General features: G+C 44.0%; 1 long non-coding RNA gene across 1 annotated transcript in view; it reads left to right on the forward strand.

Moving 5' to 3' along the window:
* Positions 1-5902: 5902 nt before the first annotated feature.
* Positions 5903-12322, forward strand: part of LOC107129987 (uncharacterized) — a 31849-nt gene continuing 25429 nt past the window's right edge. Inside the window, exon 1 of the long non-coding RNA XR_012413665.1 lies at positions 5903-6022. This is a non-coding gene — a long non-coding RNA (uncharacterized lncRNA). The remainder of the gene's footprint in view (positions 6023-12322) is intronic.

Below are 12322 nucleotides of genomic sequence, written 5' to 3' on the forward strand. Positions count from 1 at the left end.
CAATTGGTACTCTGTATCTGGCTAACCTAGTGGAGACTTGGAGGACTAGCACTCTGTGACTGTGTCTAGCTCAAGGATTGTAAATGCACCAATCAGCACTCTGTGTCTAGCTCAAGGTTTGTAAACACACCAATTGGTACTCTGTATCTAGCTAACTAGCACTCTATAACTCTGTGTGTAGCTCAAGGATTGTAAACGTACCAACCAGCACTCTGTCAAAATGGACCAATCGGCTCTCTGTAAAATGGACCAATCAACAGGATGTGAGTGGGGCCAGATAAGGGAATAAAAGCAGGCTGCCTGAGCCAGCCAGCCGAACCCGCTGTGGTTCCCAAGGCTTTTTCCCTTTTTGCAATAAATCTTGCTGCTGCTCCCTCATTGGGTCCATGCTGCGTTTGTAACACCCGCAGTGAAGGTCTGCAGCTTCACTCCTGAAGCCAGCGAGACCACGAACCCACGGGGAAGAACCAACAACTCCAGATGTGCTGCCTTTAAGAGCTGTAACACTCACCACAAAGGTCTGCAGCTTCACTCCTGACAGGGAGACCACGAACCCACCAGAAGAAACTCCAGGCACATCTGAATGTCTGAAGGAACAAACTCTGGACACACCATCTTTAAGAACTGTAACACTGTTTGGGGTGTGCGGCTTCATTCTTGAAGTGGGTGAGACCAAGAACCCACCAATTCCGGACACAGGAGGCAATTGCTTGAGGCCAGGGGCTTGAGACCAGCCTGGACAACCCAACAAGACCGTGTCTCTACAAAAAATTGTTTAAAAGTTAGTGGCTGCACACGGTGGCTCATGCCTGTAATCTCAGCACTTTGGGAGGCCGAGGCAGGCAGATCACCTGAGGTCAGGAGTTTGAGACCAGCCTGGCCAATGTGGTGAAACCTCGTCTCTACTAAAAATACAAAAATTAGCTGGGTGAGGTGGCACGGGCCTGTAATCCCAGCTACTCAGGAGGCTGAGGCAGGAGAATTACTTGAACCTGGGAGGTGAGTTGGCGGAAGTTGAGATCCCGCCATTGCACTCCAGCCTGGGAGATAAGAGCGGGACTTCGTCTCAAAAAAAAAAAGTCAGGAAGGGGGGTCTTGTCCCAGCTACTCCCAAGATGGGAAGACTGCTTGAGCCCAGGAATATGAGGTTATGGTGAACCATGATTGTACCACTGCACTCCAGCCTGGGTGACAGAGCAAGACCCTGTCTCAAAGAAAAGGAAGGAAAGAAGGAAGGAAGGAAAGAAATTACCATAGCCACCTTGGCCTTTAAATGACCACCACCGTGATTAGTTAGCAGCCATCAAGGTCAAGGCAAGAACTTCCATCAGCAAAAGTATAATGACTCCCTGAAGGTTTCTGTTAACATTGTTTTTTCCCTAGCAACAAAGTATTTTTAAATTAAGGCATGTCCATTGTTTTTCAGACATAATGCTATTGCACACTTAACAGACTACAGTATAGTAAAAGCATAATTTTTATGTGCACTGGAAAGCCAAAACATTCCCGTGACTCATTTTATTGTGATACTCATTTTATTGCAATGGTCTGGAATGGAACTTGCAGTATCTGAGATAGCCCTGTACACGCACACGTACACACAAACACACACACACGCACAGCTACATCTATATATGCATTTATCCTGTTGGTTCTGTTTCTCTGGAGAACCCTGACTACCATGGTGAGTAAATAGCTAAGGTAACTACTTGGGCTCAGACTGTGGCAGGAACTGGGGAGAAGAATATCTCCATTACTTCTTATTTGCATACGTGTAATAGACTCACCGTTTTGCCAATAAAATTAGGAATACATAGTTCTGATTTGGGTGATGTAATTAAATACATCAATATTTTGTTTCTATGATTACCAGATATTTTGTTACCTACATTCACTTGAAAACCACTACTGATCTGATTATACAAGGGAGACAGGATTTTTTCCCTAAACCAGTGTCAAAGTTCCCTGAAGCTGGAAAGTCCCTCAAGAGGAGTGGTCTGGCCAATTCCAGCAAGTATTCTCAGAAATATAATGATATAATCCTAACACTGAGTATTGGCACAGTGTATCAGCTTAGAAAAGTGCTTTTACATATAGTATGTTCTAAATTTTTCTGAACGACTGTGAGATACTTTGGAGAGGATTGTCATTATTATAACTACCCCTCTTTTGCAAAAGAAGAAACTGAGAATCAAGAAGTTATGTGATACATCATAGTCTAATCAGCTAGGCCATGACAAACCCAGGACGAGAAATGAGTTGTTCTTGCATGCTTCATCTAGCACTTTTTCTTACCACTCAAACATATATCTGGCCAGGTGAGCAAACTCTGCTAGGAGATTAGAGTACCAATTCAGTATCCTGACAAAGAATTTATCGTCAGTTACTTTTGACGGTGAGATGAGAAGGGAAGCTCGGGTAGTGAGGATAGCTGGAGAGTTGAGATTGAGGGTGCAACTTGGTGAGTCACCCTCATTTTTCTGTAGAATAAACTCAAAGCTTTTCTTTGTCCTTTCTTCTTTTTTGTCAAAATGAGTCTAATTCAAATGGACCCTACTTTGGGAAGCAATTCCTAATCACCCAGTCAAAATGTATCACTACCTCTTCTGTGTATTCATTCACATTTTCTGTTTTGTTGTTGTTTTGTTTTGTTTGTTTTTGCGACAGGATCTCACTCTGTCACCCAGGCTGGAGTGCAGTGGTGCGATCTTGGCTCACTGCAACCTCTGCCTCCTGGGTTCAAGTGACTATCCCACCTCAGCCTCCTGAGTAGCCAGGACCACAGGCATGCCACCATGTGTGAATAATTTTTGTATATTTTTTTGGTAGAGATGGGGTTTTTCACCATGTTGGCCAAGTTGGTCTCAAACTCCTTACCTCAAGTGATCGCCTGACTCGGCCTCCCAAAGTGCTGGAATTACAAGCGTGAGTCACTGCACCTGGCTCATTGGTATCTTTTATTACAAGACTAATCACATATTCGACAGGTATCTGTCTCCCTAAGCAGCCTGAGAGCCACTAAGGGCAAGGACTGGGTCTTTTTCTGTGCACTCATTCAATCAATTGAGGTTTATTGCAAGCACCTCTTTGTGTTGCAACTTGCTAAACCCTATGGATACAAAGTTGAAGTTCCTAATCTATTTGGGAAAAGATACATAAACCACTAATTACAATCCAATGTGATAAGTGCATGCATTAAGTTCTGGAGAGCATAGAAAAGGAAACATCAAAACTATCTGGGATAAGATAATTAAGTACTTAAGACGGGGATTTTTCAAGCAATGTCCTGAAAGATATGGAGGAAAAAGAACATTTAGTCCCAGGGCATACCTTATATAAAAGTAGATGCAATAAAGGAACAGGGCCAGTCCAGGAATAACAAGTAGTTCTGTGTGAACTGGCATGAAGTTGGACAAGTACGAAGATTGCAATAAAAAGTGTCCTGGATACCAAGCTAAATAATTTAGACTTTATTCTCTAGTTTGGTCCTGCCAAACCTGGAGGCCACAGAATTGTTTCAAAAGGTTTTGTAACATGGACTAAATAAATAAGCCTGAAATGTGTGTGTAATTGTTTAAATGTCGGTAGACACTGTAATAATGTATTCAAAGCTGTGTGTAAGTGGTTTAGAAGTTAGAGTAGCTTTTTGTCATTATTTCTATCAATCAATAAACACTAAAAGTACAACTACTATTGTGTGACAGTACAAAGGATTTTTGTTATTAATGTCAAAAGGAGTCCTTATAATTAGTTTTAAGTGATAAATCAATGAGTTTTTTTTTTTCTTTTTGTTTTCTTTCCTTTTTGGGGGGGGGGGATGGAGTCTTGCTCTGTCGACCAGGTTGAAGTGCAGTGGCATGAACTCAGCTCACTGCAACCTCCGCCTCCTGGGTTGAAGCGATTCTCCTGACTCAGCCTTCCAAGTAGCTGGGATTACAGGCGTGTGCTACCACGCCCGGCTAATTTTTGTATTTTTAGTAGATACGGGGTTTCATCATGTTGGTCAGGCTGGTCTCAAACTCCTGACCTCGTGATCTGCCTGCCTCGGTCTCCCAAAGTTCTGGGATTACAGGAGTGAGCCACTGCGCCCAGCCAGAGATTTTTTCTTAAGAGAAAAACTTTTATTGCCTTTTCCCCATAAGACATGACACATTTTACTTTAAAACTTTAGAAAATACAAATAAACAAGACAATAAAAAAGAAACATCCGATAGTTCTAGCACTCAGAAACAACTAATGTTCACAATTGTTAAAATTCCAGCCCTTTTTCTATGCTTATGTATATAAACAAACATTTTAAATTTACACATATTTAATTGTAATCTCTTTACTTATATTTATAAACATCTTTTTGACATTACATATATACATCTGCATCACCATTTAAGATAGCTACACAGTATTCTAAGAGATAAATATTTCCTAATTTACCTCCTACTGTTGGACGTTTAGGTTGTTTCTAATTTTTGCGTTGCAAATATTAAAGAAATGAACATCTTTGTGTGTGTGTTTTTACATTTGTCCAATTATTTCATTAGCAGATTATATATATATATATATATATATATAGAGAGAGAGAGAGAGAGAGAGAGAGAGAGAGAGAGAGATGGAGTCTTGCTTTGTCACCCAGGCTGGAGTGCAGTGGCATGATCTCGGCTCACTGCGACCTCCACCTCCTGGGTTCACGTGATTCTCCTGCCTCAGCCTCCCAAGTAGCTGGGACTACAGGTGCCTGCCATCACGCCTGGCTAATTATTGTAATTTTAGTAGAGACGAGGTTTCACCATGTTGACCAAGCTGGTCTCGAACTCCTGACCTCAGGTGATCCACCCGCTTTGGTCTCCCAAAGTGCTGGGATTACATGTATGAGCCACCACTCTCGGTCTCATTAGGATATTACATTGGAAATGATTCAAGGCATATGTGCATTTTGAGGCTTTGATATACATTGCTAAATTACCTTCCAAAAGTCTGTACCCACATTTATAGCTACACTTTGTGTATAAGTGTCCATGTTCTACACTTTTATCAGGGTATTAGTAATAGTAGATTTGGCAAGTAGCAAAAAATATTAAAATTTTCCTTAACAGTGAAGTTGAACTTTTTTTCTTTAACAACTTTGAGAGATTATTTACATTAAATTACCATATAATGAAGCCATTAATTTACCATAAATTATCATAAAATTCAGCCAATATAAGTGTACAATTTAATGATTTTAGAAAATATATAGTCTGCAACCATTACGACAATCCGCTTTTAGAACATTTCTAACACCCTAGCAAGTTCCCCTCTGCCCATTTAATGTCTGCTTCCATCCCCAGTCCTAGGATACCACTGTTTTGCTTTCTATTTCTATAAAGTTGCCCTTTCTAGACATTTCAAATATATAGAACCAGACAATACGTAGTCTTTTGCATCTGGCCTTTTTCAGTTAAGTCTGTTTTGGCCCTTGCCCACTTTTCTTTTCTGTTTTTTAGACAGGATCTTGCTCTGTTGCCTAGGGTAGAGTGCAGTGGTAGAATCATAGCTCATTGTTGCAACCTCAAACGCCTAGGCTCAAGCAGTCCTAACACCTCAGCCTCCTGAGTAGCTGGGACTGAGAGGTGAAGCCAGCTGGACTTCTGGGTCAGTTGGGGACTTGAAGAACTTTTCTGTGGCTAGCTAGAGGTTTGTAAAATGGATGAATCAGCACCCGGTAAAATGGATCAATCAGTGCTCTGTAAAATGGACCAAACAGCAGGACATGGGTGGGGACAAATAAGGGAATAAAAGCAGGGCACCCCAGCCAGCAGCGGCAACCCGCCTGGGTCCCCTTCCATGATGTGGAAGCTTTGTTCTTTTGCTCTTCACAACAAATCTTGCTGCTGCTCATTCTTTGGGTCTGTGCCACCTTTAAGAGCTGTAACGCTCACCACGAAGGTCTGCAGCTTCATTCTTGAAGTCAGTGAGACCAAGAACCCACTGGAAGGAACCAACTCTGGACACATCTTGGTGACCCAGATGGGACTAGCGCCAAGTCGTGAGTACCACTGGACCCCTTTGACTTGCTATTCTATCCTATTTTTTTCCTTAGAATTTGGGGGCTAAACACCGGGCACCTGTCAGCCAGTTAAAAGCAACTAGCGCGGCCACCGGACTAAAGACACAGGTGTCAGGCTTTCTGGGAAAGCCTGAACTCTCTTCAGAGTTGGGAATGTTGGTCTGCCTGGAACCAGCTTCCACTTTTCCTGTACTTCTGGGCCAAGCCGAGGGTCAACAGAGAGGAAAGCCATTCAGCTCTGGGGTTCCCACAAAAAGTTGGCTGACCTTGCAGCCATGAGCGGAACTCTCAAAGTCACATTGCCCAAGCGAGACTCTCCCATCTATCCTATCTATCCTGACCCTTGCCTCCTGAGTCCTAATGCCTGTCAGACAAACTTCCTCCCACCTCTCTTCTTTGAGGCTAGTCCCACTTCTAAAAACCACTCCCGGTCACTGATACTCTTCTAGTATCTCCTATAAGAATGACTTCTAGTAGAAATTTCAAGACTCCGTTCCCGTCCTTGGGCACCCGGGCTCACCAATTAGAAAGACATAATTTTTGCCCAAAGCCCCATCTGGGGGGCAGGGGACTATTTGGAATTTTAGAATCCCTCCTCAGACTAGCAGGTCTAACAAAGGCTATTCCCAAAGCTAGGATATGGGGAGCCTCAGAAATTATATCCTTCCTATCCATATGATGAGAAGTGCGGAGAAAAGGCGTCACTCTTCCAACCCTGGGGATCCCTTCCCTCCCTCAGGTTATAGCCCTCCACTCCATTTTGAGGCATACCATCTTTATAGGACGGGGTAAGGTCCCAATACTAACAGGAGAAAATGCTTAGGACTCTAACAGGTTTTCAAGAATGCGTCGGTAAGGGCCACTAAATCTGATTTTTCTTGGTCCTCTTTGTGGTCTAAGAGGAAAGGCAAGGGGCTGGTTTTTGAGAATGCGTTGGTAAAGGCCACTAAATCCGACCTTCCGTGGTCCTCTTTGTGGTCTAAGAGGAAAATTAGTGTTTCTGCTGCTGTATCAGTGAGCTCAACTATTCTGATCAGCAGGGTCCAGGGACTGTTGCAGGTTCTTAGGTAGAAACAAACCAAAATTGTGGGTGTTTTTTTCTCTCAGATGGGAAACACTCAGGCATCAACAGGCTCACTCTTGAAATGCATTCTAAGTCATTGGGACTAATTGGACTTGCAAACCCTGAAAAAGAGGTGGCTCATTTTTTTCCGCACTATGGCCTGGCCCTGGTATTCTCTCTCTGATGGGGAAAAATGGCCACCTGAGGGAAGTATAAATTACAGTACTATCCTGCAGCTTGAACTTTTCTGTAAGAGGGAAGGCAAACGGAGTGAAATACCTTATGTCCAAGCTTTCTTTTTCACTGAAGGATAATCCACAACTATGCAAAACTTGCAGTTTACATCCCACAAGAGGACCTCTCAGCTTACCGCCATATCCTATCCTCCCTTTAGCTCCCCTTCCTATTAATGATAAGCCTCCTCTAATCTCCCCCTCCCAGAAGGAAACAAGCAAAGAAATCTCCAAAGGACCACAAAAACCCCCGGGCTATCGGTTATGTCCCCTTCAAGCTGTAGGGGGAGGAGAATTTGGCCCAACCCAGGTACATGTACCCGTCTCTCTCTCTGATTTAAAGCAGATCAAGGTAGACCTGGGGAAGTTTTCAGATGATCCTCATAGGTACGTAGATGTCCTACAGGGTCTAGGGTAAACCTTTGACCTCACTTGGAGAGGTGTCATGCTATTGTTAGATCAAACCCTGGCCTTTAATGAAAAGAATGCAGCTTTAGCTGCAGCCTGAGAGTTTGGAAATACCTGGTATCTTAGTCAAGTGAATGATAGGATGACAGCCAAAGAAAGGGACAAATTCCCTACCAATTAGCAAGCCATCCCCAGTATGGATCCCCACTGGGACCTCGACTCGGATCATGGGGACTGGAGTCGCAAACATCTGCTGACCAGTGTTCTAGAATGACTAAGGAGAATCAGGAAAAAGTCCATGAATTACTCAGTGATGTCCACCATAACTCAGGGAAAGGAAGAAAATCCTTTTGCCTTCCTCAAGCAGCTACGGGAGGCCTTAAGAAAATATACTCCCCTGTCATCTGACTCACTCGAGGGTCGATTGATCCTCAAAGGTAAGTTTATTATCCAATCAGCAGCAGATATCAGGAGAAACCTCCAAAAGCGAGCTGTGGGCTCTGAACAAAATCTGGAGGCATTATTAAACCTGGCAACCTCGGTGTTCTATAATAGGGACCAAGAGGAACAGTCCGAGAAGGAAAAGTGAGATCAGAGAAAGGCCACAGCCTTAGTCATGGCCCTCAGACAAACAAACCTTGGTGGTTCAGAGAGGACAGAAAATGGAGCAGGCCAATCACCCGGTAGGGCTTGTTACCAGTGTGGTTTGCAAGGACACTTTAAAAAAGATTGTCCAATGAGAAACAAGCTGCCCCCTTGCCCATGTCCACTATACTGAGGCAATCACTGGAAGGTGCACTGCCTCAGAGGACAAAGGTTCTCTGGGCCAGAAGCCCCCAACCAGATGATCCAACAACAGGACTGAGGGTGTCTGGGGCAAGCACCAGCTCATGTCATCACCCTCACTGAGCCCCGGGTACATTTAAACATTGAGGGCCAGGAAATTGACTTCCCCCTGTACACTGGTGCGGCCTTCTCAGTGTTAATCTCCTGCTCCGGACAGCTGTCCTCAAGGTCCGTTACCATCTGAGGGGTCCTGGGACAGCCTGTAACCAGGTATTTCTCCCACCTCCTCAGTTGTAATTGGGAGACTTTGCTCTTTTCACATGCCTTTCTTGTTATGCCTGAAAGTCTCACACCCTTTCTTATTAGGGAGGGATATATTAGCCAAAGCCAGAGCTATTATCTACATGAATATGGGGAACAAGTTACCCATTTGTTGTCCCCTGCTTGACGAGGGAATCAACCCTGAAGTCTGGGCATTGGAAGGACAATTTGGAAGGGCAAAAAATGCCTGCCCGTCCCAGTCCAAATCAGGCTAAAAGACCCCATCACTTTTCTTTATCAAAGGCCTGAAGCTCATAAAGGATTACAGGATATTGTTAGACATTTAAAAGCTCAAGGATTAGTAAGAAAATGCAGCAGTCCCTGCAACACCCCAATTCTAGGAGTACAAAAACTGAATGGTCAGTGGAGACTAGTGCAAGATCTTAGACTCATCAATGAGGCAGTAATTTCCCTATACTCAGCTGTACCCAATCCCTATACCCTGCTCTCTCAAATACCAGAGGAAGCAGAACGGTTCATGGCTCTGGACCTCAAGGATGCCTTCTTCTGTATTCCCCTGCACTCTGACTCCAAGTTTCTCCTTGCCTTTGAGATCCCACAGACCACACGTCCCAACTGATGTGGATGGTCTTGCTCCAGGGGTTTACGGATAGCCCTTATCTCTTTGGTCAGGCACTGACCCAAGATCCAGGCCACTTCCCAAGTCCAGGCACTCTAGTCCTTCAGTATGTGGATGATTTACTTTTGGCTACCAGTTCAGAAGCCTCATGCCAGCAGGCTACTCTAGATCTCTTGAACTTTCTAGCTAATCAGGGTGCAAGGCACCTAAATTGAAGGCCCAGCTCTGCCTATGACAAGTCAAATATCTAGGCCTAATCTTAGCCAGAGGAACCAGGGCCCTCAGCAAGGATTGAATACAGCCTATACTGACTTATCCTCGCCCTAAGACATTAAAACAGTTGCGGGGCTCCTTGGAATCACTGGCTTTTGCTGACTATGGCTACCTGGATACAGTGAGATAGCCAGGCCCCTCCATACTCTAATCAAGGAGACCCAGAGGGCCTCCCATCTAGCAGAATGGGAACCAGAGGCAGAAACAGCCTTCAAAACCTTAAAGCAGGCCCTAGTGCAAGCTCTAGTCTTAAGCCTTCCTGTAGGATAAAACTTCTCTTTATATGTCACAGAGAGAGCAGGGATAGCTCTTGGAGTCCTTACTCAGACTTGTGGGACAACCTCACAACCAGTGGCATACCTAAGTAAGGAAATTGATACAGTAGCAAAAGGCTGGCCTCACTGTTTACAGATAGTTGAGGCGGTGGCCATCTTAGTATCAAAGGCTATCTGAATAATACAAGGAAGGGATCTCACTGTCTGGACTACTCATGATGTAAATGGCATACGAGCCGCCAAAGAAAGTTTATGGCTATCAGACAACTGTCTGCTTAGATACCAGGTGCTACTCCTTGAGGGACTGGTGCTTCAAATACACACGTGTGTGGCCCTCAACCCTGCCACTTTTCTTTCAGAGGATGGGGAACCAATCAAGCATGACTGACAACAAATGATAGTCCAGACTTATGTCGCCTGAGAGGATCTCTTAGAAGTCCCCTTAGCTAATCCTGAGTTTAACCTATATACCGATGGAAGTCCATTTGTGGATAATCGGATACAAAAGACAGGTTATGTCATAGTTAGTGATGTAACAGTACTTGAAAGTAAGCCTCTTCCCCAAGGAACCAGCACCTAGTTAGCAGAACTAGTGGCACTTACCCGAGCCTTAGAACTGGAAAAGGGAAAAAGAATAAATGTATATACAGATAGCAAGTATTCTTATCTAATCCCACATACCCATGCTGCAATATGGAAAGGGAGTTCCTAACCTCTGGGGGAACCGACATTAAATGCCACAAGGAAATCATGAAATTATTGCATGTAGTGCAAAAACCCAAGGAGGTGGCAGTCTTACACTGCCAAAGCCATCAAAAAGGTGAAGGAGCAAGCACGGAAGGAAACTGTCAGACAGATGCTGAGGCCAAAATTGCTGTCAGGTGGAACCTCCTGTCAGAAATACCTACGGAAGGACCCTTGGTATGGAACAACCCTCTCCAAGAGATTAAGCCCCAATATTCCCCGACTGAAACAGAATGGGGACTTTCACGGGGGCATAGTTGTCTCCCCTTGGAGTGGTTAACGACAGAGAGACAAAGAGGGAGTCACAGAGAAAGAGAGAGCGAGAGGGGAAGAACAGAAAGTCAAAGAGAATGAGAGAGGGGGGAAAACAGAAAGTCAAAGAGAGAAGGAAAGAGAGAGAGGAAGAGACAGAGAGACAAAGAGGAGGTCAGAGAGAAAGAGACAGACAAATAAGGAGTCAAAGAGAGAGAAGTAGTAAAGAAAAAACAGTGTACACTATTCCTTTAAAAGCCAGGGTAAATTTAAAACCTATACTTGATCATTGAAGGTCTTCTCCATGACCCTATAATACTCCAATACCACCTTGTTGTCAGTGTAAACAAGGGCGTAGCCCAAAAACAGGGAGGCACTGACAACCCATAGCCTTCCTATCAAAAATCCTTCACCCATCAGGTTTCCTAACAGGGGATCTAAATCTTAATTCATTACCATACAAAGGTCCGACCAGACCTAGGAAGAACTCCCTTCAGGACAGGACAATAGATGGTTTCTCACTGGTGATTAAGGGAAAAAGACACAATGGGTATTCAGTAAGTGATAAAGAAACTCTTGTAAAAGCAGAGTTAGGGAAATTGCCTAATAATTGGTCTACTCAAACGAGCTGTTTGCACTCAGCTAAACCTTAAAGTACTTACAGAATCAGGAAGGAGCCATCTATACTAATTTTAAGTTAATATGGACTGAATGAGGTCTTGTTAATAGCAAAGAATAATTGATATCCCAGTCCGGCGCGGTGGCTCATGCCTGTAATCCCAGCACTTTGGGAGGCTGAGGCGGGTGGATCATGAGGTCAGGAGTTCAAGACCAGCCTGGCCAAGATGGTGAAACCCCGTCTCTACTAAAAAAAAAAAAAATACAAAATTAGCCGGGCGTGGTGGTGGGTGCCTGTAATCCCAGCTACTCAGGAGGCTGAGGCAGGAGAATCGCTTGAACCCGGGAGGCAGAGTCTGCAGTGAGTCGAGATCATGTCACTGCACTCTACCCTGGGTGACAGAGCAAGACTCTGTCTAAAAAAACAAAAAACAAATTGATATCCCAAACTTACAAGGTTTTCAACAAAAGTAAAGTTTGCTAAAAGTTAGCAATGTAAAATATAATACCCTAACTTCTAAGCTTGTGTGGAAATCAGACCCTATCAGTACCCCTCAAAGTTCAAGTCAGTCAGTTCAGGGCCATACAACTAATAGCCCTACTTATAGGGTTAGGAATGGCTACTGCTACAGGAACCAGAATAAACAATTTATCTACTTCACTATCCTACTACCCCACAATCTCAAAAGATTTCTGACATTTTACAAGAAATAACAAAATCTATCC

The sequence above is a fragment of the Macaca fascicularis genome, chromosome 6 (genome assembly GCF_037993035.2).
Source record: "Macaca fascicularis isolate 582-1 chromosome 6, T2T-MFA8v1.1".
Lineage (NCBI taxonomy): Eukaryota > Metazoa > Chordata > Mammalia > Primates > Cercopithecidae > Macaca > Macaca fascicularis.